Source organism: Polypterus senegalus, chromosome 2 (assembly GCF_016835505.1).
Source record: "Polypterus senegalus isolate Bchr_013 chromosome 2, ASM1683550v1, whole genome shotgun sequence".
NCBI classification, from domain to species: domain Eukaryota; kingdom Metazoa; phylum Chordata; class Cladistia; order Polypteriformes; family Polypteridae; genus Polypterus; species Polypterus senegalus.
Genome location: NC_053155.1, coordinates 196,807,979 through 196,835,120, shown reverse-complemented (window position 1 = coordinate 196,835,120; position 27,142 = coordinate 196,807,979). Strand labels below are relative to the sequence as shown.

General features: G+C 38.3%; 1 protein-coding gene across 1 annotated transcript in view; it reads left to right on the top strand.

Moving 5' to 3' along the window:
• The first annotated feature begins 2,173 nt into the window (after positions 1 to 2,173).
• The window catches only part of LOC120523641 (norrin cystine knot growth factor NDP), a 92,661-nt gene continuing 67,692 nt past the window's right edge, over positions 2,174 to 27,142 (top strand). Inside the window, exon 1 of the mRNA XM_039745144.1 lies at positions 2,174 to 2,271. The gene's annotated coding sequence lies outside the window, so the exon portion shown is untranslated. The remainder of the gene's footprint in view (positions 2,272 to 27,142) is intronic.

Sequence of the window (27,142 nt, the reverse complement as noted above, 5' to 3'; positions counted from 1 at the left end):
AAAAAAAGGATAGATACTGTGGCTGAACTCTCCATAGCTGTTAATCCTTCTTACAGCACTGGCTCCCCCAGGCAGCTCATGGTTGGCTGTCAGAAAAAGGGACAAACACAACTGTGTGGAAAATCATTCCACAGCTACTAAATTTTACATGCTCAGTAATTTTCAGCCATGTAAATTGACATGGTTCATCAACGAGTTCAGCAACTTCAGTGGGCAAGTGTGACCCTCAAACTAGAAGTCATATAAGAACTTAAGATATCCAACAAACAAGAGGAGACCATTCAGTCCATCAAGCACATTTGTTTAGCTAATAGCTAAGCTGTTCCAATGTCTTATCCAAATTATTTTTAAAGGTTGTCAAGGTTTTTGCTTCAACTATATGTCTAAGTAGTTTGCTCCGGAGTCCAACAATTGTTTGCATTAAGAAGTGCTTCCTAGGTTTAGTCATTAATGCACGTCCCTTTAGTGAGGACTGAGTCACTATGCTACAGTACTCCTCATAACTTTATTATTATGACCTAATAAAATGATTCAGAACTTTTACACTTGTACGTAGTGTGCTTTAATATTTTGTCACATTTTTTACTAATCACAAACTAGCAGTTTTTACTCACAGCACATTTCCATTTTTTACAATTCATTTAAAGCTTTAACTCACAACTCTTGCACTACATCAACTCGACTTCGTTAGCCATTTCCACAGAATCTCTCACCCATTGTCTTGACAGCTCTACTCTACTGTATATAAACTTCTCAAAGTACCCACAGCCTTGGTGATTCTTTGGAGCCAAGGTATTGTTGTTTTCTAGCACTCAGTAAAGTGTACGGTGCAGCAGTAGTTGGCACTGCTCCTTCACAGCTCCACAGTGCTAGATTTGAATCCCAGCCCAAGGATGTCCGTGAAGAGTTTAAGGGTTTTCCCCATGTCGCCTTGCATGTTTCACAAGACACTGAAGTTTTTGTCCCACCGAGTCTGATTGACAACTCTAAATTGGTCCAATATGAGTAAGTATGTCAGAGAGTATTGGGGTAGGCTGGTGTCCTGTTCAACTGTTGTTTCTGCAATATGCTCCATGCCCCTAAACTGGGTTAAGTGGGTTATTAAAAGGGAGGGACATAGAATTTAACACTCCATCAATATTAGTGTCATATTACAACTTCAAAAAAAGAACATTGACATTACTCATAAAAAAGGAATTACACAAATATTATACATACATTAGGATCCCCTGTGAGGCAAATGGAACAGAAAAGGAATGGATGAGTATTGTTTCTTTTATATTTAATAATAATAATAATTGATTACACGTATATGTAATTATTCAAAGTGCTTTACATGGACAGTGTGGAGTCACTTCAGCATTTGAATACATAGGATGTACCTCTTGACCCATTCTCTAAAAATCAGTGGAAAGCCTGATAAATGATAATACTCAATAAAGCTGATTAAAAAACAACTGAATTGACTGTTCAATTTCCATTGTCTTTGCCAAATTATGAGCCATATTAAAAATCATGTGAGCATTCATTAAAGTAGAGGGTAAGACAGGCAGAGAAGTACTTCTATAGAATATAAAAATCTGGCACCCTAAGTATAAAGCATCACTATTAAAAATGGAATGATGTGGCACATTAGCTGTTGGGAATCACCTTTTATTTGTTTGTGTCTCCTAGGCTAGAGTTTTACAGCACTCTGTTTTACCATCGTGAACTGCTGGCCTACAGTATGTCATACATCAAGCAGGCTCAGATGTCACTTGTGTGAAATAAGCTAAATTTATTTCCAGTTTATAACCCTCAGTTCATGGAGATTGGGTGCTGGGTGTTGTGACTTTCTTAGATAACAGCAACTCTGTTGTTTGGTGTCATTAGAGATGCCATTTGTCTGGGGAAAGTGTAGCAGCATATATCTTTTGTGAGAGTGTGTGTGTGTGTGTGCGTCTGTGTGTGTGTCTTAGTTTGCATAAGTGTGCCTGAGTATGCACTGCAATCCTGGATGATATATGACTACAATGGCACGTATCCCATTTGACGCTCATTCTCAAACAAGAGCATCAACTTTTTTTTGTATAGATTATAAAAGAAGAAAGCCATGTGACTGACAGAGAAAAGGGGCGGGTGAAAGGGAGGAGGAAACTGCAAAAATAGAGAGAGAGAGAGAGAAAGAGAGAGAGAGAGAAAGAGAGAGAGGCATAAAACCAATTGATGTTCCACAATCTCCAATCCTGCCAGGACTCGGATACGTGAGCTGGATTACTCACTGCAGTGCAGGTAGGTCCATTTTAAGGCTGGGTCAGCTCACACATGCTGGGGGCTTTCTGTTCACGCACAATGGCTTTCTCTTGTTAGGTATTAGCAGGACTAATGCTTTATCTAGCTTTTTAACACACTTCTTTTTATGTTGTGGCTATAATTCAGAAAGCACAAAAATGTCACTTTTCTACATAGTAAGGGATATTTAAAATAAACAAGTAATTTAAAAGATAAGAACTGTGAGAGGTGGAGGCAGACACATTCTGCTAACCCCCTAAGGGGGAATTATTTCATACAATAATCCACATGTTGTTTCGACAAATTTACTACAAAACTGCTCTATTAGGTCTTTAAGAAAACTCACTTCTTTGAAAGCAAACAAGCGTTAAGATGCAGGTGGCAAATCAAGGAGGGCCGTCACTATTAAGTAGCCATGCGTGTTTAGACCACATGTTACATTTTTGCAGCTAGCTTTTTGAAATAGTCTTAGTAAAAAACATTATCAAATGTAAAAGAGAAGAAGAGGTATTCATTTCATTTGTGCACTTTTCTGTGTGAATCCTGTGTGACTTAGTTGTTGTTGGGATTATGAAGTGTTTAGAATTATTGTGATGAAGCAAAGTTTATAGTTATAGTCATATGATATAACAGATTTATGTGAAGATGCCCAAATTGAGATTAATGTACTGAAAAGGAGACCCTATGCAAGTGCTAGACATGTGCTAGGACAATGAAGAAGATATAAACACATATATATAGTATAGTAGTAGCATAGTATAGTACTCTATATATATATATATATATATATATATATATATATATATATATATATATATATATATATATATATATATATAAATATATATACAGTATATATATATTTTTTTTTGTCTTTGATTAGTTTAAAGGCTTTTGTAAATGCTAAATTAAATGCTGAACTAGAAACAGTTTTAAAAGTATATTATTGTGCCATTTGCACTTTCCAGGGCTTGTTCCTACCTTGTACCTAATGCTTGCTGGGATATGTTCCAGCTTACCTGCAACCCTTTGTTAGAAATTGGTTTAGAAATTGGATCAATTATTGTGCCAGTCATTTTGAAATTTGTATACTGGACTACCAAAGAGATGTTCTTGGAAAAATGATGTGTGCGTAACTCATTGCTCCTAAGCTCCAATAGATCATTTAAACATTCAAAGTAAATAATACATAGATAAATCATTTAGCATTTGTAAATGTGTAAATGGTATTTTTAGTTATGATGGCGCACAAGTAAACAATTCTTGTTGCTGCTCATTTTTTTTAACTTGCAAGATAAAGGTGGCCACCAGAGAAGCAGCTGTGGTTGGTGTTCTCAGAATCTCTTCCTGCAATAGTCAAAATAAAAGATACAGACAAGGAGGTATAGACATTTGAAATGTAATGGTATTAAGAAAATTGGGGGATGAATACTCATCCTGAATAATGATACGTTGTGGCAGATGAGATTCTGTTGAAAATGTTACTTCAATTATATTCTGATGGAGAGTTTTAACTCGCAGTTATTTCCCAATACACAGTGTAGGAGGGCTTCAGTTTCACAAAGAATTATTGCGGCTACTATACTCAGCTCCCAGCTCCCCTGCTCATTTATTTACACTGTCACTCTACATATACAGTATATACTGTATAAACATATCTATTAGTGTAGGGCTGTGTTAGCATGCATCTGCAAAGGGACAATGGTTTAAATATTATTTTACTGCTGAAAATGAAAGAAGGTTAAAGACACAACACTTCAGCTTTATGGCCATCAGATATGTATGTATGTATGTGTATATATATATATATATAGCATTCGTGTTCTGATTGAATGGGTGGTTACCCACCAGGTAACACATCAGGACTCAGAACACGGATGCTATGAATGTAATTACTCCGATCTACAGGCTGTCAAATAGACGGACTACACACCGTGGCACAGTGTAAAGGGACTTTGTGTCTGACGCTGACATCTGAGGTTTGATCCCTGCAAGGACAGCAGTGGAGTGTGTATGCCTGATGAGCACAAATGAGGACGAAACACGTGTTGCGTACTCTTTGCATTATTTGACAGTAAACTATGTAACATATATATATTTATGTACTGTATATGTGTATATATACTGTATATTTAGGTGTTGGTAAAGGTCTGTGTCAGCATACACCTGCAAAGAAAAAAGTCAAAAGGTTATTTCTTTGCTAAAAAGATAGGAAGGCACAATGACAGCTACACAGCCACAATACCTTTATCTTTCTGTATACTCACACATCTAAAGAGCTAAACTGCAGATTTCATAGTCTACTTTACAGATAATCTCTTATATGTGAGATTATATTTTCAGGTAAGGAGACTAAATAACCAAATACTCATTTACAATGTGTATATTTAAGAAAAAAGAAATAAAATATCAGTCAAAGCTTGCAACCTATAAGCTTTGGTTAATACCGAAGATCATTTTTCTCATTCACAGTTCATTTATGTTGAATGTTTGCCATAGTTTTATTTCTAAGAAAGCAATACTACTAGCACCTAGTTAGCCCTGAGTTACACTGAGCTCACAGCAGCAATTGGCTGAAATCACTGCTAAAAAAACGCTGTTTGTCTTGGCGTTATCACTAAGGATATATTTAGCTCTCAGCTTAGCTGGCCACCACAAAAGTAAAAGTAGTACACCGTCTGTCTCCAGCAGTTGCACCCAACATGGGATTCACATGCCGTTCACAGGTCCCTGAGGCGAAGCAGGACACCAAGAGGAATCTGCCCTTTGGTTATTAAAAGCCACTGAAACAATAGCAAATAAGAGAGCAGGAGCAGGAGTGTAATCTTCCGGCTCCAGTGAAAACATCTGTCTAATGCAAGGACCGACTGAATGGATTGCCTTTACAGAACTGTGTCTCTTTTTGAAAATAACGTAACGTGGGCACTGCTTATGGCAAAACAAAAAGCTTTCTGGCTAGTTATAGCAGATGAACAACTGCTTAATCATTAGCTTCTTGCTGAGGGTTGCCCAGATTCTCAATGTCTGTTGTTTATTTACTTAGTTTATATTCATTTTCTCAGGAGAAAAGTGACTGTTGCTAATTGAAAGATAGGTGTGCACTAATCCTAAACAGGAAGGAGAGCTAATGGGCACATGGAGAAGATGAGATAAGAAGGACAGAGCAGGTAACTGCAATGTCCTGGAGGTGGGAGCTAAAACTTTGGTGTATTTTCTGTAGCTGTAGATAATATTTAAAAAAAAAAGGCATGCGGAGCAGAAAATAGAAAACTCTATATTTGTTTCTTCTTCTGGTATTAATTGTGATATTGGAAGTGTTTATTTTGTTTGATGTGAGCTTGGTCTCCAGTTACAGTAACTGAATTTGTGGTTCAGCTAAGTAAAGACGGAGGCTCTGACTTTTTATTTGTTTTGAATTTTAATGAAAGGTCGAAGTCATTGATTTGTACTATGTGGTTTGGGCTGTAGGCAATCAATCAATTTAGCAATTAATAAATCAACCAATTAAATATCAACATATTTCCAAAAGTACAAAAACAGACAATGGTACTATATAAAGAGGTTTAGAAAAGCAATTTGTTTTAATTTTAGCTAATCAGCCAATATGTGGCTACCATACCATTTCAACTACTTTTTTAAATTTAAAAAAGCACTTGCTATTTCATATTTTTTTAATATATTTTGCACTTCTCTCACATCTCCAGATGCCTCATTTTGAATCTTGTTCCAGTCACTGTCTCTTTTGAGCTTGTATGTTCTTCCTCTATACTTTTTCTCCAGACAGTTAATTTTCTTCACACTTCCTAAAGTTGTAAAGTTTTAGATGACTGGGATCTCTAAACTGTTATAGACTGGCGAACTGTTCGGTTATGAGCACTCAATGAAGACAATGTTGAATTAGATGGGTTCAGTAAAAAAATGACTTTTCCACCCATATGTGTTTAGAAGAAGTTGTATCAAAGAAATGCTAAATGGAAAATGCATTGACTGAGGAACAGCAGATATAAATGCTAGTACAGTAACCTAAAATGAGGAAATGGAATTGCTAAAATAGTAATTAAAATTTTAGAATTTTAAAAGCAGCAGAGAAGTTATATTGAAAGGCTCTGATGTTTTCTATTAAGAAAAGGGTATCATGTGAAATCTTCTAAGTAATGGCAGCTTAGTGGTCGTGCTCTGACTGCACCATATACTCTTTGATGTTTCCAGTATTATATCTGAAATATTAAATTGCCTGTTTATGGGGCAAGTGGTTTCACCTACCTGACAGGTGTACAAGATGTCTCATTGTGTGTACAGAACTTGGTGCTTGGTGGTGTATACAGCAGGTGCTGGGAAATCCAATGTTTAATACTGGAAAAACATAAAAGCAAACTATTAATGGAACAAACACACTTTACTTATATGAGGACTGAGATTTCTGGTATCAAGTCTGAGCAATCCCAGAAAATCCCAGCAACAGAAAACTGAGAAATAGTAGATTACTGTAAAGCTAGCAAACCAAGAGTACCATGGCCACAGAAAAATTGTAGGCCTACCTGAAGACTCAGAGAAAGATGATACACTTACTTTTCTCACTAAACCTCTTCGAAGACCGAAAGAGCCCACAGCATCCACTCAAGTTAATCACATACTTCCAAGCCTTGCGCTGTCATTGTTAAGTTTTTTAAAATATGCTGATAGAATATGAATGTTGACTGTTTTCTTTCCTGATTACTCAGTGATGACTTTTCAGAAATGATATGTAATGAATCCTGATACTAGAAAGGCAATACAAGATGGTTTATGTTTTATGTCTAGGAAAGAGAGACGCTGACAGCTGGTAAGTGCAACAACTTCAAAACCTTTATAATGTTCCCTCTCCTTTTCCTCACCCAGACCAAAGCAATCAAGCTCATCTCACCAAACAACAGACCTACCGCACATGGCTGCATAATCGAACCCTGCAATTAATATCACGGTGCAGATATATAACAGTATGAACATTCCTTATTTATCCATTTGTCTCCGAAACTCATTTTCGGCAAGTCCTCTTTCCGTTTATTCAAACCTCCAGAAGTTGAGCTATGGCCATCAAGGAGTTCAAGGTTACAGGTTGCTCTCCCATGTAATAATAGGTTAAGCTCAGTTCAATCTGTGCATCCCAAGCAGCAGTTAGACTACTTCAGCACTGAGTGCATCTAAGTAGACCACACTATTGTTTTAATAATGTGATTGATGTTCTAAATTCTTCGTTAATATACAGTAGTTTTCACTGTTGGTGATAATATATATTTTAATTAGCTGTAGATCAGTTTGATTCATGATAAGGTTTATTCCTTCAGTTCCCTACATGTTCACTTGGTTTGGCTTTTGCATTGTTTACTTAACATGGTGTGTTTCTGGGAGTAATGTTTTTAGGAGGTTGTGGGTATGGGTTTTTGGTGCTGAAACAGGATTTACTTGGAGTGCTATGTCTGCGATTGCATTCATGGTACCAGGCGTCACTGATAAGTTCCTCCTCTATAGACTCCTTTTTTCATGCTTTCTACTTGCAATAATGATTTTTGGTTTAGCTCTTCATTGGGTGGCCATTGTGGGGAGAGGAGGAGGAAGTGAGTGGTATTTTTTATGTGTTCTCTTTGCAAGTTAGTTTTTATATAACTTTGGTTCTCTTGAGGATTTGTGGACTAGGTGAGAGGAAGTCCTTTGGTGTACTTTCTGTTGAGGTTCTGTGGTGCTTGTTGATCACTATGTTACTGCTTTACCAAATCCAGTTTGTTAGTCTGAGTTTTCTTTTCTTTACTATTTTCTATGAATTAACTATGAATTACCTTTCTGTCACCTCATGCAATGTTTGTTATAGGAATTCCCAGAATTACCATTCTTGCCGTTTCTATTTTTTACATTATTACCACATTTCATTTTGCTATTACAAGAAACTTACTTAAGGGCCAAAGATGTTGATCCTTGCCAAAATAGATATTATCATGATACTGCCTCCTTCCTTACCTTACCAGTAAATATGGGGTATTTCCTATAATAATAATAATAATAATAATAATAATAATAATAGTGATAATAATAATATATTTTATGTATATGGTGTGCTTCTACTTATTAAGGAGTGTTTATAGTCAAAGCTTACTATATTTCTGGGGAGGGGTGCTTTTGCTATCTATCCTCAGAGATGGAAGGACAGAAAATTATATTTGCAAACATTTACACATCTATGCTTTATCAAGACTCTTTCGTCCCTAATTTAGACATTCAGCTGCATAGTTTTCATGACTTGACTTGGGTCAACACAAAACACAGTTATAGATCTATTTACTGTCAAATCCCCTTCTCCAGTCCAAATCCATCTTCCTCAATTAACCAGCTGTATTTGCAAAGTCTGTGAACACCTCAGTCTGGTAGGTAATTTTCATATTTTAAGTCTATCTGCAAGTAAAAACTCATTCTTCTCTCCATACCGTAAAGCGAAGCAAATGTATTTTTTAAGGTATATTTTTCTCTCAATTATCTTAGGTTCCTGTTACCTGTCCTTCCTAATCTCAGACCAAAACTAAATCCTTTTTAAATGCAATCATCCTTAACTTGCAACCTCTTGCCAGCAGATTCAACATGTTATTATTAAATAATAACATACTGTATATACTGATATATCGATCAATTAGTTGCTAAACTAAAGACATTTTTAAGGAGGATCCAGGAATTTTCAGAGAAGTCACCAAAGCTTGCATCTGAGACTATTATGTCTCTGTTTCATCATATCTATACTGCAGAAAAAATAAATAGATGATTGCCTTAGAGTGGTCTCTCCCTCGCTTACTAGATAAAACCCATGAATTTGCAATTTCGACTTGTGGTAAACTGCTTATGGTAAACTGGAAGAATTTCAGATACATCATATTGTTGTTATATATCAGTGGATAAATCCAGTAAACTCTTAGCTCTTTGTCTCCATCATAATGAGTCTTTTGCTACCATTAATGACCCTAAACAAATAAATAATAGTTTCTCAGCGACTCTAGTCTGTTTTCTGATGTGCCCATGTCTTCAGTTTGCACATTTTTTACATTTAACAGAATTACTTGACTTTCAGAGGAGCAATATTGCACTTAACACAGTGTGTTTTGGGAAGTGAAGTTTTCAAATGGTTGGTATTAAGATTTGGTGGTTTTTTTTTTGTTTTTTTTTATGGTGTAATTGTGCTTGGATACAATAATTCCGGTTGAGCTGAGGGACAGACTGAACTCTATAAATAAAGGAAAAACCACAGGCACTGATGGCATTCTTCCTGAGTTGATTTCAGACTTTAGGGGATATTATTCTTTACTTCTCATCCAAATGTTGACACTATGAATTTCAGGCCTTTGTCCCTATTGAATTCAGTTGTGAAACTCTTTGCTAAACTCTTGGCACACAGACTGTTATTTAAAAATTGGTCCTCCCTCATCGAAATGGTTTTTATCTGCTCCTGTTTTGCCTCAGTTAATGTCAGAAGACTGCTTCATATAGGTAATGCAGCACCCTTGATACTAAAATTACCTTTGTTAAATTGGATATTTCTTTGGCAGGTACTGGACAAGATGTTATTTACTGCTGAATGATTAAGACATTAAGATTTACTCCTTCAGCTGTGCTGCTCACAAATCAGACATATCTTCTCCTTTTCTTATTTAGAACAGTTCCACACAGAGCTGTCTTCTCTTCCTTCTTCTTTTTAATTTTAGTCTATTCATATATCTTACCTACTTTTTCAAATTTCACTACATAGCATTTTTCTTTATGCTGATGACATACTCCTTTATCTATTGAATACTCCAAATTATTTTCCATATGTTTTAGACCTTTTAAAATCCTTTGAAATTATGTCAGAGAATAAAATTAATTGGTTGAAATTCTCCCTCCTGCCACTTAACTCTTCCACCTGTTCTATAGCTTTCCCTGTGCCTATCCTTATTGCTGACCAGTATTTGAGCACTGACTCCCTATAGATTTTATTTTTTCTCCAGCCGTCTGGAGTTTTTTTGTTTTTTCTGTCCCCCCTGGCCATTGAACCTTACTCTTATTCGATGTTAATTAATGTTGATTTATTTTGTTTTATAATTGTGTCTTTCATTTTTCTATTCTTTAATATGTAAAGCACTTTGAGCTACTGTTTGTATGAAAATGTGCTATATAAATAAATGGTGTTGTTGACCAATACTAACTCAGACTTTTGATATGTCTTTGTAGACATGAATTCCAGTTCATGGTCAAGTATCCCAATGTATTTTCAGGTCCATCTGGCCACTGTGAAAATGAAGGTGGTTCCTAGACTTTTTTTTGAAAGCTCAATGATTCCCCTTCATGCTCCTACTTCGTACTGGTCAGAGGTTCACTCTCTGCCTTCCAGTTTTATTTGAAATGGCAGAACACCAAGACTAAAGCAGACTGGGAATCCAGGAAAGGTGTGATGCATGTGTCTCAGTTACAGATTTAGAATTATACCATTAGGCCTATGCGTTATATTCAGTCTGGAGCTAATTAAACCCTTCAGTCCTGCCAGCTTGGCTTCCCATTGAGATACCAATTACACTCCATATAAGTTGAATTCAGCTGTACAGTATGTGCCAATTTCAGTCTTAAGACCATCAAAATTCATGTGATGCCCATTATGACATATGCAATTCAAATTTGGAATAAACATTGAAAGGAAGGTAGGCAATGTGCCCTAGTGGAATATACACTCACCCACCTTTAATAATAATGATTTGCTACAAGGTGGTCCTCCCAGTTTAATGTCTACCTTGATGCATTGTGGTACCAGTGTGTTATGTGATCTTTTTGGGGATTCTGGCCTTGAATCATTACAATATTTTCAGTCTTGTTGTAGCAGTCCTTCTTCCACCTTTTCCTACTGTCTATAGCTCCATTTAGTGTTTAGGGCCTATGGTGTCTCACTTACATCTCCATCACCTTATTCTCCTCTACTCTCTCTTGTTAACTTTTTTTTTCTCCTCTCAGCCTGTCTCAGTTCTCATTTCATTGTTATGCAAAACTTTCCATGACCCTCGAACCTTCATCTTTAGATGGTCTTGGCATCTCACATATCCTCTCCTCTTTGCTGGGATACGATTTTCAGAAATAAGAAATTTTCATCAAGAAACCCCAGTTTATTTGTGCATAGCTTATATCTTACTCTTTGCAGACTACATTTAATGGTCATCAGCCCAGATCCCCTCATTCACTTTCCAGGGACATTTACAATACAATACAATACAGTTTATTTTTGTATAGCCCAAAATCACACAGGAAGTGCCGCAATGGGCTTTAACAGGCTCTGCCTTTTGACAGCCCCCCAGCCTTGACTCTCTGAGAAGACAAGGAAAAACTCCCAATAAAAACCTTGTAGGGAAAAATTGAATAAACCTCGGGAAAGGCAGTTCAAAGAGAGACCCCTTTCCAGGTAGGTTGGGCGTGCAGTGGGTGTCAAAAGTAGGGGGTCAATACAATACAATACACAGAACAGAACAATTCCTTAATACAGCATAATAATAAAAATTTTAGAAGTACGGTTTAACAGTAGATGATATCACATAATTAGGTTTGGATATTTTTAGAGTCCTGGAGACCTCATCCATCAGCTGCCTCCCCATTTGGCCATGCCACGGCTAAAACGTTGCTCCAATGAAAGGACCCCTCTTTCCCATGATTCCTGTGATCCTGCATCAGGGATGACTTTACCATAGGCAGGCAAACAACTTGGCAGGTGGGCGGTGGCACCAATTGCCACATTTGGGTACCGAGAAAAGAAACAGAATAGGTGAGAGTTAGTATTCAAATATAATTATCATGTTACTTATGTTATAGTGCTAATGACTAACAACAGAGATGCAGTATGTACAGTTAATCAGCAGCTCTAGTCAGGATATGCTAAACTGAAGTAGTGAGTCTTCAGCCGGGATTTAAAGGCTGAGACCGAGGGGGCATCTCTTATGGAAGCAGGAAGACCATTCCACAATTTAGGGGCCCTGTAACTAAAAGCTCGACCTCCCACTGTTATTTTATTAATCCTTGGAATCCTAAGCAGACCGGCATCTTGAGATCTTAATGTGCGCTCAGGTTTGTAAGTCATGATAAGTTCAGACAAGTAAGCCGGACCTTTAAGGCCATTTAATGCTTTATATGTTAAAAGGAGGATTTTGAAATCTGCCCTAAACTTAACTGGGAGCCAGTGTAAAGATTTAAGAACTGGAGTTATGTGTTCATATTTTCTTGTTCTTGTAATAAGTCTTGCAGCCGCATTTTGGATTAACTGGAGGCTGTATAGAGAACAGTTTGAACAGCCAGTGAACACTGCATTGCAGTAGTCAATCCTACTAGAGATAAATGCATAAATTAATTTCTCACAATCTTGTTTATTTAGAAAGCGCCTTAATTTCCTAACATTTTTAAGATGGAAAAAACATGTTTTGGACGACTTTGTAATATGTGCTTTAAATGACATGCTAGAATCAAAGATAACTCCTAGATTGCGGGCTGATTCAGTAAAATTAATTGGGATTCCAACTAAGTTAAATGACGACAAAATATTGCTGTGATCAGCGTCATTCCCTCCAACAATTAACATTTATGTACATACATTGGTTTTATCTTTCTGTTCCGTTTTTTGGTGTCTTATCTCCACCTCACTTTCGTCAGCACTATCAGTTCTTATTTCTCTCTGCCATATACTCTTATACCTCTAGATGTTTCAGGCTTCACTCTCTGTGTACCAACATAAATTCTTATATTATGAAACAGTACCGGCTAAACTGCTCCTTCCTTCTAGAAAAAAGACCACAGACATGATTACACTGGAGAATTGACTGTCTCCCTTTTATAATTTGATTGTTCTGGAGCTGTCTGTATGATGAACCAATTGAGTAGTGGTTTGGTTGGTTGACAATACTACTATTTCTGGTGACATGGCGCCAGACATGAGTTGGGGTGGGAGGTGGTAGAGGTGGTTCTATTTGGGTATATTTCATATATGTTTTGCTTCTCATTTGGGATATAGCTTTTCTTTTAATTTATTTATAACTAATGATCACAAAAAAGAAAAAGGTATACAGAACCATCAAAAGCACGTATTCTACCTTGCATGAACTGCCATATGACAAATTGGCAGCACTACAACATGGGTAGCCTACAAAGCTTCTAGCTTCTCAACATAACATATCATTTTCAAGATGGCCTAATCCCATTCAAGTTCACAAAGGAGGATGCTACCTATCCCAACAGCACACAGTGCAGGACAGGAAACAGACCTAGGCAGGCCCACACTGAGTCAATGTAGACAATGTTTCTTTGACAATGTAGGAGAAAAATCCATTCAGACATGAGAAAAAGGAGTAAACTTCATAAGGTGTTGCCATAGTCGAATCCAGGATCTGTGAGTTAGCATCACAAACAATGAATACTGATGAGCGGGTATAGTATTCACAGCAGTAGATGGATGGTGAGAGGGAGGTTAGCTTTTTTCCATTTGGTCATATACCAAATTTTAAATAACAAAACATCCTGCAGAGGGGTAAAAGGGAAGTCTTAGAAGGGGCCCAGCTAAAACTGAAGTGACAAAGGTATCAGAACAATGTTTTGACTGGTAAAAGGAGAGACCTTAGTGTCACTTGGGATTTTTAGGGGGACAGCTGCTAGGATCTAAAATCTGATGTAATGTCTCATCCAGGAAGTGAACTACTAATGTATGACAGCTCCTGAAGGTATGTGATCTCTTTGCTGTAAAGCCAGAGGTGAGGGCTTCAGTTGCAAATACTTTGTGGAAGAAACAAACGCCTGCAAAAAAAAAAAAAAGTGCTGACTAATGCAATAAATATTTATACAGTGCATGTTGAGCATTTCTGTGGGAGCTTCAATCAGACATTTATAGAGAACTACAGAGGGCAGGGCAGATGAGGAAAAGGACTTAGCTTGTGTCCCAAGGGTAAAGGAAACAGCTGCTCAGAGAAAAGGATTGTGCAGATTTAAAGAAGCTGTGTGAACAAAAGGTGAAGTTGAAAGGCTGCAATGAAGGGGGTCATTATAAGCAGGTTGTTTAGTTGATTTATTGGTTGGAAGCAAAAATTACATTTTCTGAGAAAGAGATGTGAATATCAGGCAAGACACAACTTTAACTGTAATGTAATGTTTTACATATAATAAAACATATTCAATGTATTTATAAGAATTCAGAAATGTGTATTAGAACATTAGAACAAGCAATTCAGTCCAACAAAGCTCACTGGTCTTATCCACTTACATGTTGTAAACTAACATCAAGTCGAGTTTTGAAAGTCCTTAATACCTTACTGTCTACCACACTACTTTGTAGCTTATTCCAAGTGTCTATGGTTCTCTGTGTAAAGAAAAACATCCTAATGTTTCTGTAAAATTTACCGTTTAACAAGTTTCTAACTGTGTCCCTGTGTTCTTGATGAACTCATTTTAAAATAACAGTCTCGATCCACTGTACTAATTCCTTTCATAATTTCAGACACTTCAATCATATCTCCTCTTACTAATATCAATAAGTACCTTAACCTGAATTTCACTACTAGTGAAAGAATTTCTTTCTATAAAACGTACCATAAAGTTAACTCCAACAACATCATAATGAATTTGTATTTTTACAGAATTGCATCTGATGCCATCTGCCATTATTAAAATAAGTAATAGCTCTATGTACATCGGGGTATCATATTCAACTATATAGAGGGCCAAATATACCATTCTATATACTCAGCATGGACAGGCATATACTGTATCAACACTATCACTACAACAACTACCACCACATTTTGTTTACAAACAAGACACACAGGTACCTCTCTGCTCATCGAAGCCATGTATTCTGCCTTAGGTCTCTCTTTGAAACTGTCTTTAAACTTTATCAGCTTTTGTTTCTTGGACATTGCAGTGGGTTAGGAGAACTACCAGCAGCCACAGGACCAAAATCAGCATTGAGTTAACCTCCTTTGTGTTTTGCTAAAACATTATTTATTAAATCTGATCTTACTTATGTAAAATGTGCAAAACCCACAAATACAAAGTCAGAAGTGTATAAAGTATAATAATGATGCAAATAATGATAATAATGAATAATAATGATAATAAAATAATACTAACACCGTATATACTGTCAAAATGTGTTGTTTGTGTGGTATATCTTGAAGCACATTCAAGACAATAGTAGCGTGATCCCTTTCAGCACTGTTTTTACAGCCCGAGTGTTGCTTGGGTCTAACGCTAAGGAGGTTAAGATAAAATTACATCAACCCATAGGTCCTGACACAGGTGAGAATTTTTAGCTAAAACAAAGTGAATCGGTTTACACCTGTATTTCAGGCATCACGATCAGACAGCAAATGAGCATGATAAAAAGTTGGGTGATGGATAACACAGACCACATTTGGAGTTGGCCGTAAAAAGACAGCGATAACTTTTAACACAAATGTAAATGCAAATCAGTTTTCTATCCACATGGAACAATTCATTCAATGTATAATACAAAAAACGTGTAGACCAGTGGCAGCAACCAGGTAAGCTGCACAAGGGTTGACAACCCAGAAACCTGTGTGTGAAATCGAGCTACCATCTCCTTCATGGAGAAATTGGAATCAGTGCTTGTGCACACACAATTCAAATAGATACATGGATACATAGCAGTAACAATATATACATATTCAGGATGTATGTTTATTGTCAAAGCAAGCAAGCAGTTTAAGTGGGGTAGAGAGTCCAATGAAGATGACTCTCACATTGGATGGCCTGTGGAAGCAACTTTCACAGAAATGTGCAAGAAAGCTAAGGACTTCATTTTGTCAGACAAATGAATTAGAATGTTTTGTCAGACAAACATTTGGAAAGTAATTAAGGAAAAGTTGGGCAAGTCAAGGTCAGTGCAAGATGAACTTACAGTAGATGCTTGAATGACAGCAGCACAACTTGGAGTTCATCCTTGCGTAATCTTTGTGACAATCTGAGAATGTGGGGGAGGTGACCATAGGAAATAGATAAGTAGGAGTCCCCTCAGGCATTAGTGCTTACCCTGATCTTAATGATATTGAAGAGTGTGAAGGTGGATATCAGAAGGTGATGGAGATTATTGATGCTATGATACTGAGTGTTCATATTAACAGGGAATACTTGCTTACTCTTAAAATAACAGGCTGCTGCCTTCTGAGCTCCTCACTAACTACAGCTCAGGGAGCATTCAGACATATAGATCACGCATATTATGATCAGATATGTGTATGATTAATAGGAAATATACTTTTAAAGACCCAATAGGGTGAGGATTGACATTTAAATGGTCTTAAACATGACTTGCTCACCATTATAATGGGCAAATGAAAAACAAAACAGAACAGAGCCATTGTTTAACCATGGTCCTGTTCACATAGGCAATAAAAAAAATTAAAACATTATACCGAAATACCCAATTTAATAAATCTTTTGTTATTTATTGTCTTTCTTAGTTCATGCCTGAATGTTATTCATGGGTCAGAATTATAATTCTTATCACCAGTTGTTGTTTCCCTAAAATATGAAACATAAAAGGCTGAGGAACAGCAAATTATGTTGTTGAGTAACATGTATTATTCAATAAGTGTCTAAAATAGACTTTGCAGGTCTAAAAGTCACCTTTTTGATTCTGAAGAATTTAAATCTGAAATTTTTAACTAACTGTTGTGTGTGTTGGGCTTTGTATGTGTGTGTGTTAGCACATTCTCATGTGTGGTGCGTGAGTTTTCCATATCAGCTTCATTGTGTCCCATGGTCTTACCATTTTGCATTTCATGATGGCACATTTTTAGTGTCAGTCAGGGGTGCAAATTATGGAAACTCCCATGCAGTCTGGAAACCCAATAATTAACATTTTGGACCCCTGGAAAGATATATAGATCGGTAGAATGTTAATTGTCCAAAGTGGGAAATTTGGATTTTTGCAGAAGCTCTTTAAATAAAGGAATACAAAAATAGATAGACAGATAAATAAATAAATGATAGACAGATAAATAAATAAATATACCCACACACACACTATGGTCTGATCACACACCAGAATGACTAAATAGGAAGAAAAAATTAAAAAGAAATGAAAGAAAACCTCTGACTTGGCTATCATAGTCACAGAGAGGCATTAAGCAAGCATATTGTTGGTATAAACGAGCCCCCATCATGTTTTTGGCACACTTCTGCTGAATAATTCATTAGCTAAAAGTCTTCAGTGTTAGTGTGTCACAGAGAGAGGACGTGCAGCATTGTTCATAATGACACTCAGGTTTGTTTTAATTCTCTCCTTTGCTACTACCTTCAGGGGGCCCTGAGTGTGTCCTATAACTGAACTTGGCCTTTTACTTACCTTGTTGATTTGGTGGGCCTCTCTTGAAGTGATATTACTAGCCCAGTACACCACAGCATAGAAAATCACACTGGCCATCGCAGAGTTATAGAAGATGTGAAGGAAGTCACTTCCCACATTAAAGGAATACAGTCTCTTAAGGAAAAAGAGCCTGCTCTGTCCTTTCATATGCAGTTCCTGTGTGTTCTGAGACCAGTCCTACCTGTCATTGACAGGTTACTAATTACTAATTGATGAAAATAAATAAATATATAAGTAAACAAACAAACAAATGAATTAATAAATAAATGCTAACAATCAAAAATATACCTAAAATAATTTAAAAACATGAAATAAATGATTTGGTGTCCTTTGCTGAGCTTGTAAGAAAATATTGTAGCAGTTGGCAGACAGCTCCTCACAGGTAGGGTGGGATGCTTGAGTGGTAGAACCTCATCTGGCAGGGAAGTGAAGTGCATCCTGTGACAAGCCTTGAGAGGATTCGAAAAAAAATTCTGAAATGAATACATTGGAGCTCTGCACAGACATTAATGTTTGAATATGATCTCAGAGATGCCTAAGAGTGTGACCCTGGACACAGAAAGTTACAGAAATTGCTCACACTAACAGTTTACAGTGACACGACAAAAGCAAGCCAACAAGTGTAGGAGGTGACAAATACATGCAGCTGCTAACCCTCTTTTATTGTTAGTTTAATTCATTGGAAAGTTATCATTTTTATTAAATTAAATAAATAAATGCATGTACCAATACTACATCAGGGGTCCCCAACTCTGGTCCAGGAGGGCTCCAGTGGCTACATGTTTTCATTCTAACTCTTTTCTTAATTACTGACCAATTTTTGCTGCTAAGTAACTTCTTCAATCTTTCAATGAATTGCTTCATTGCTTTTCTTACATGGCACAAAAACAGAAATGAAATGTGAAGTGAGGGAGCCAACAGAAGACCAACTCAGTCAGGGCCTGAAACTCCAACCAATTTCACTCCAACCTGTTGCTAATTAGGTGCCGAATTGTGTTGTTAATTAAAGCTGTTCTATAATTCTATGACTTGTTCCTGCTCTCATTGTGCAAAGGCATACATTTCCGAAATGGTTGCTTTTCTCTTATCTAACAGCAGTGTTAAAATGTTTTGGGGACCTGAGCAGACCAACATTCCTGATACCTTCACCTTTCTTTATTTTCAGATATTGTATAATGGGCCAAGTTTGCTGGTCATGTTTTGGTCCATTTTGTATCTCATTATTGTTTGGCAGCTAATTAAGAAAAAAGAAACAATTAAGGAGTCTGAGTCTTAATTAGCAGCATAAACAGGTCATTAATTAAGAAAAGGGTTAGAATGAAAACCTGCAGTCACTGGGGCCCTCCAGGACCGGAGCTGGTGACCCCTGCACTACATTATACACTATGCACTATAGACATAACACAGGTGAAGAGGGATCATAAAGCTGTGTAAATGAAAGTGCAACTGCACTGTGTAATTTATTGCACCACATTCCATGCAATTCTTTAAGCGGCATTCATCTATATGTTGGTATTAACTGTTGCAGGTGACAATTAAACTGGACAAATCTTTATTTCGATGTATAGTATGAATGGGCAGTATTGCCAAAAATCCATTTCAAGTTATAATTTGAAATTTGCATGGTTTTGGTTGGTACTAACATATTTGTATATATTTTTCAGAGTGAAACATATTAATAAATAAAACATACTGGGTATTAATAATTAATTGTGCAAGCAAGTGTGCCTCTTTATCTATTGAAATGCTTGTTAAAACCCTGATACACAAATGCATCCAATAACAAGTATTTTTTTCTAAACTCTTCTCCTGCTTCAAAGTGGCACTTTTAAGCATATATTGTCAATCACCCCTAATCCAATGCAGAATAGCAGAGGTCAGCATTGACTGACCAAACAGGACAAACTGCACATCACTCTGGGCAGTATCCTTAGAGAGGTACTGTATATAAAGTCCATACACAAAGTTATTATGTTTAAAATGTTAATACAACCACAGAAAATTCTTTTTAGGCTCACAAACAAGGCAATACACAACAATATTACATTTTAGACATGAATACAGTGACATAAAAAAACATATTTTCCATTTCAGTTTCCAGTTTTTTGATATTACATGCCTTAACTTTAATAGTGTTTGCAAGCACTTCAAAAGCTGTGGGTATGTCACCACAGGGCAAAAAATGTAAAGCTAATAACATTTAAACATGCAAGGGATTTGATTTTTTTTTAAGGTTCCACTAAATTAAATCCCTGAAGTTTTCTCCTGGGCAACTACCCAAAATGGAAAGACAGCCCACTAGCTGCACTCATTTATTGCCATACACATTTTAAATGTGTGTATCTGTCTGTAAGAACTACTTCACCCTCAAAATGACATGCATCACCCTGTACCACTCTTAACTAACTAGAGCTGCAGCCCTTGTCTATGGCAGGATGGCGAATTATCGCGGTCAGCAACATGAAATATCCCTTTCAGCATTACACATGTCAGATGAAAAGTAAAGGTTCTATGCTCAGAAGTACAGGGTGGCCTGGCTTTTGTTTACAGATTATCTGTGCATGATGTGATTAGTCTACTTAAGATATGCCTGCCCTAACTAACAACAAAACCTCCAAAACTAAATTGTTGTATGTTCAATGGCACTAGAGTAAGATTTCAGTGTTCTGCCAACAACACTGGAGCAATACCATGTGGGTATTTTGAGCACTGGTGTCAGTCTTGTATTTCATGCTTGACTGGTGCTTTTTCCATTCCACAGTTTTTGAAAGTCAAAGTAGCGACTTCTGAAATTATTCATTCAAACAGCACTAAGAACCTTTGTATGTCAAATAATGTCTCAAGTGATGATGTGTATTTGGACTTTATCAAGTTATCTGTTACTTTCACAGCTCAATTTTCTCCTTTCATCTGGAGTTACCTGAGTCAGATTTGTAGAAGATAAATTTCACCTAGCTTATTGGGGTAGTGAAAATCTGAACACTTCAAAATAAGGGAAAATGGCATGAAGATGTAAAAAAAGAATGGCAAAAAATAAATTAAAAGGATAAGCTTTAAATATGAGTGTGGATGTTGAAGAGAAATGGAGTACTAGGCAGGGTGTAGACTGGGAGATTAAAGTGAACCAAGCAACAGCATACACGATTACTTGAGAATGATTCTACTTCCACAGTGGTTGGAAACTTAAAAACTCATACATGTTCTTTTATTAATGTCAACTCTTTTTTTAAACTGCCTAAAAGCTGTAGAGTTTTAAACTGAATAAAGGGGGATACCAAGGGTGGAGGAAGGTTCGAAGAGGGAGATTTGGTTAGCAACTTTAAAATATGAGTGTGACTGCTGAGAAGTGGATTGACCTCAACACTGTTTCATAAGCGATCTTCAATTGTTTTAGCCAGATGAAATTAAAAATGCTCTGTGTTCATCCTCAGCTCACACCGTTAACACATCAGGAGCAGGTAAGTCCTGTCCTGAAACAATCTGTAGGTCTTCTGCAGTAATTCCCATAATCTGCAGTGCACCATATTGCAGCCACAACCCTTACCAGAAAAACTGATGATAAATTACTAAGCATATAGTTATTATATATATTGTACTCCCTCATATTATTTATCAGTTAATCAATCAGAGATTGACAGCATATATCTTGTTCTGTTGTGTCTGGCTAGTGTAAAAAAGTGTACCAAAAGTTCATCTAAATCTTTCCTTTATGGTATGCAAACAGATTGCTTTCCTGATGATTGCATTCCAAGGCTGTTGAGTCCATAAGGAAAACTGATGTTACGGTGAATGATATTTGAGAAAACTAAAATCCTCCAGCCAAATCGAGTTACTCACATTCAATATTACTCACATTTCAAAAGCAACACAAAGATTCAAAAATAATTTTTAAGGGCAGGATAAAAAAACAGGACCACGTGATTATAATTTCACCTAATTCTAAATTGTAATGTGGCCAACCGCTAATAGATTTAAATTATTTATATTAAAAACTTTATACCTAGTCACATAAAGACTGGTTAGAATGGTTGCCTGCATCAGAAAACAACATTCTCCGCAAGATACAGCCTCTCTCTTATTTAAAAACAATCCTACAAGTGAGAACTCTGGTAGTTTTTGGGAATACTTTAAATGCTGGGCTAAGTGCCAAACTCGTTGAGTTGTCATTTCTCTTTATTGAGTGTGTTTACATATGTTTTAATAACCTGATTATTCACAGAAAACCGGTTTCAAAAATGCCATGCCTATCCTTATTCCTGTAAGAGAAATTGGGATATTGGTCACATATATACTGGGTTAATATGCACAGATTTATCCACAGGCATGATTTGGTAGTTCAGTCCTCAACTTTGCCAATTATGATAACAATCTTGATGATCACAATCCTAAAGATGCCTCAGAGACAGAAAAGAAATTTGAAGCTCTGTGATCTGCACACTGGGCACCACTTGGTGATGAGCTCAGTAAGAAACACGCGATATTGGTCTCTGCAAGTATTTGGCCATGTAAACTCTTAACCAGGTTACATTTAAAGAATTCATAGTCTGTACATGTCCATTGCACTCTGTTACCCTGTGCATGTCCATAGTCACCAGTATTTACTTTACAGTTTGTACACACAATCCAGCAGCCATGGGTACAAAACAGCTGAAGCATCTACAAAGATAAACTTCAATAGGCAAATGCTCTGGCAATCGCATTATTTCTTCTGGATGAAATACAGTAATCCCTCCTCGATCACAGGGGTTGCGTTCCAGAACCCCCCGCGAAATCCACGAAGTAGAAACCATATGTTTGTATGGTTATTTTTATATATTTTAAGCCCTTATAAACTCTCCCACACTGTTAACATTATTAGAGCCCTCTAGACATGAAATAACACCCTTTAGTCAAAAGTTTAAACTGTGCTCCATGACAAGACAGAGATGACAGTTCTTTCTCACAATTAAAAGAATGCAAATATATCTTCTCTTCAAAGGAGTGCGCGCGTCAGGAGAAGAGAATTTCAGAGAGAGAGAGAGAGAGAGCGCTCGCTAAGAAAAGCAAACAATCAAAAAATCAATGCTTTTGTGCTTTTAAGTATGCCGAAGCACCGCGATAAAGCGGCATTTTTTAGAGGAGCATCCGCATCCTCTAGGCCAGTGGTGGCGAACCTATGGCACGCGTGCCAAAGGGGGCACTCAGAGCCCACTCAGTGGGCACACGCGCCGTCGCCCGAGCACAGAGTTCGTTACTATAAAGCCAGAGGAATGCAGGGCCGGGCTGCTCCCCTCACCGCTCCCCCTCTTCACCCGCCCCTCTGCCCAGCAGCCCAATGGAAGCGCGTCCTTCCTCTCCTGTCTGGGGTAAGTTGGGCGGCACACATGCTGCTTGAGGGTGCGGCACGGACTGCAGCCTTTTGAGTCTGTGATTCCCGTGGTGGGGTTGGAGGAGATGTGGTATAGCGGGTCCACAGCTCAAAATTGAAAAGGCCAGTTTTAACAGATAATTGCCGCACTCGTGGCTTAAAGGGGGTATGGTAGAGTGGCGGAGCGGTTTCGGGAGCTTTGTGATGCGGGCAGTCCTCGCTTAAGCGCACAGGTGAGGAGTCGTCCGCATCTGTAATTATTGCCGGGAGTTACTAATCGCCACACCTGATCCACGACCCCGTAATATATAATGGAAGCTTTGGGGGCGGAGCTTAATAGGGAAGACCTGCGTGAAACACTTGAGAGGATCGAAGGGATGACAAAGGACAGCACAGTTAGTTATGAAAATGAAATCCTTAAAGTGTGGAATTCTCTGCCAAATAATCTTAAGTCAATGAAGGCTCTTGAGATTGCTTTCCTTACTTTGTTTGGAACATGTTATGCTTGTGTGCAGCTGTTTTCAGCTTTGAATTAAATCAAATCTGACACCAGAAACAGACTAACAGATGACCTGAGTGCTGCATGTGTTGCTCTCAAGCTTACAAAGTATGAGCCAAGGTTAGACAAATTATCAGCATGCATACAACAGCAAAAAGCACATTAATTGTTCAAAAGCATACCGAATGCAAACTTTTACCTTTCAAGAAAAAGTTGTTTGTATCATTGAAAGCTCTGTTATTATGTTTTTCTTTTAAGACAAAAGATGTTAATGTATGAGATGCTTTTCTAAACTAAAAGCTCAGTAGATAGACAGACAGAGCATCAGTATTGGCAGTTCAGTCCTATTTATCATCCAGCTGCACTCCCAGGTATTTATAGGTCTGTACCCTCTGCACACACTCACCTCTGATGATCACGGGGTCCATGAGGGTCCTGGGCCTCCTAAAATCCACCACCAGCTCCTTGGTTATGCTGGTGTTCAGTTTTAGGTGGTATTCAGGTTAAATTGCCATGTTGGCACTTTGCGATAAATAAGTGGGTTTTGGATTGCAGTTTGGGCACTTGGTTTCTAAATGGTTCGCCATCACTGCTCTAGGCAAACAGCCCCTCTGCTCACACTCCCTCCGTCAGGCAGAGAGAGTGAGAGAGACATAGAAAAGCAAACAATCAAGCACCGCGCGGGAAGCATATCATATATCATTGAGGAGGTTTAGTTAAGGGGCGGCACGGTGGCGCAGTGGTAGCGCTGCTGCCTCGCAGTTAGGAGACCTGGGTTCGCTTCCCGGGTCCTCCCTGCGTGGAGTTTGCATGTTCTCCCCGTGTCTGCGTGGGTTTCCTCCGGGCGCTCCGGTTTCCTCCCACTATCCAAAGACATGCAGGTTAGGTGGATTGGTGATTCTGAATTGGCCCTAGTGTGTGCTTGGTGTGTGGGTGTGTTTGTGTGTGTCCTGCGGTGGGTTGGCACCCTGCCCAGGATTGGTTCCTGCCTTGTGCCCTGTGTTGGCTGGGATTGGCTCCAGCAGACCCCCGTGACCCTGTATTCGGATTCAGCGGGTTAGGAAGTGGATGGATGGATGGTTTAGTTAATACGTAATACATGCTCTGATTGGGTAGCTTCTAAGCCATCCATCAATAGCGTCCCTTGTATGAAATCAACTGGGCAAACAAACTGAGGAAGCATGTACCATAAATTAAAAGACCCGTTGTCCGCAGAAAGCGGCGAACCAGCGAAAAATCCGTGATATATATTTAGATATGCTTACATTAAAAATCCGCGATGGAATGAAGCTGCGAAAGTTGAAGCGCGATATAAAGAGGGATCACTGTAATATGTCTCAATATTTCAGAAATTGCTAAATTTATGTTGATGAGCTGAATGTACAGTGCTGAGCTCTGAAGCATAAATTCAAGAACAGTGTTGAGGGTCACACATTAAAAGTAGCATGCATATATAGTGTGATCACTTTTTAAAGTGAAGAGCAATCTAACATCTATATATATAATTCACTAAGGCAAGACACCCATGGAAAGCACGCTGGAAGGGGCGTGGATTCACTAAGCTGCCGACAAGTAAGACACTTATGGCGCATGCAGGAAGGAGCCACGCCCACCAACTCCAAGACCATTAGATACGACGACAACTTGCAGAGCCACGCCCACCAACTCGGACGCGATGACACAGAAAAAACGGCGTCATTTATATTCGTCTGTCGTAGAGGCCACGTGCACCTCCGAGCCACGTTGACTGTTCATAGAGGCATGTTTCTCGCGGAGGTGAATCGCCATATGCAGAGTGTAAAACGGTTTGCGAGGCGTATCCCATGGAATCCTTAAAACAATCCTTTACAACTGAGGTTAAAACACAATGAAGTAAGCAGTCTTTAAAAACCGAGTTTTCTGTTACGACGCACGACTGCGTGCACCATAGCAAACTGTTTTACACGCTACATACAGCAATTCGCGCTACTACCGTGGTCGGGTGTCTTGGTGGATTATATATAGAAAAGCAACCAAAACCGCACAGAGCAATGAAAAGTCTACGTGAGTCACAGGTGCATGTGGACTGTGCAAAGACGACGACTCAAGTGACGAGTTGGAGGTGGGCACATGAGCAGGCAGGGTGCCAGTTTTCAGTCACGAATGATTGTGTGTTGGTTCGTTCCGTGCATTGTTACAATGTTGCTTTTCTTGCTGATTTATTACATTGCCGATTTTTGAAATGTTAATTTTCTCCCTGTGCTTAAAAATCATTAAAAAACCGGCCTGATTATGTGGCGTATGGTACGCTGCGGGTTGGCTAGTAATACTTATTTTACTGAAGTAAAAATGCCTGCGTTACCCAGCAGCACTGATAAGGTCAGAAGCAAACCTACCATTGCACTGCTCCTTTACAGGGTTTTACTGCATGCAATCCAGTAGCAGAAATACATAAAGTGTTGATTTCGTTTTCATCCAGCTATTTGCTATAGATATGCTGAAACAGTGTGATCTGGAGGCACTTCACAGCAAATGAAGGACTAAACGTATCTATGAAACACAGGAAAATGATCAAATTTAGCTGTGATTCTTGACAGTTTTATGAATGTTCATATATGGGCTTAGGATTTAATAACAGACAAATGTGCAGTTTTATATACAAAATGAGAAAAAGTAATGCAAAAGTAACACACTGTTTTTAATGCATCACATTTTATAATAAGTAATTAAATATCATGTTTAGGTACTTTTATGTAAGTAATGAGTAATGTAACCCAGCACTGCCCGAGAGACACACACTTCATGCTTGTTTTTAGGTTCATGGAGAACAATGATGATGCTTACATTTTTTTTTGCACAGTTTAATGATGTCTGAGCTTTTCTTCAATGGTGAACTTGATAAGTGAACTTGCACATTTAAATGAAGATCTCTGTCTAAACTGGTTTACTAATCTTATCCCGGTTTTAAAAAATGACTCTGTGTTGTGGAACATGACACAGACAGGCAGACACGTAATCACCCCACACACGTTTATTGTACAAAGTCATATTTACAAAAGTGCTCCACAGTCCCCAAAATTCCCCAAAGTCCTGGCCACAAGCACAATGCCTTACTTCTTCAGGCCCCCTCCTTGCCTCCTCCAGAGACCTCGTCCTCTGCACTCCCGACTCCAGCCATTGTCTGAAGGGAGGCGGCCCCTTTTACCAGCACCCGGATGTGCTCCAGGTGTGCTCCGGCAACCTTCCACTGGCACTCCCCAGTGTGGTGGAAGTGCTGGCTGTGTACCCGGAGGCACTCCGGGTGTCCCCAGTCCTCTTCCCCCCCAGCACTTCCGGATGTGGAGGAAGTGCTGAGGTCCAGCGCTCCAAAGGCACAGGGGCCCCCCTGGCGGTGACCACGTGCCCCTACAGGAACCAGGGCAGTCGCCCCCACATGGTCTGGGGAGGGTGTAAGCCCTCCTCCGGTCCTCCTGGGCATCCCAGCCGGGTCGCCACCTCAGCCATCTCCGACAGTGTGTAGGCTGATTGTTTGAAAGAGTATACCTGAAAACTCTGTACAAGTACTTGGGAGGCTTCTTTGCTCATGCTAATAAAGATTAAGATGACATTCCTACTGGAACACCTGAATGATGAATTGTTGTTGGTTTTTGTT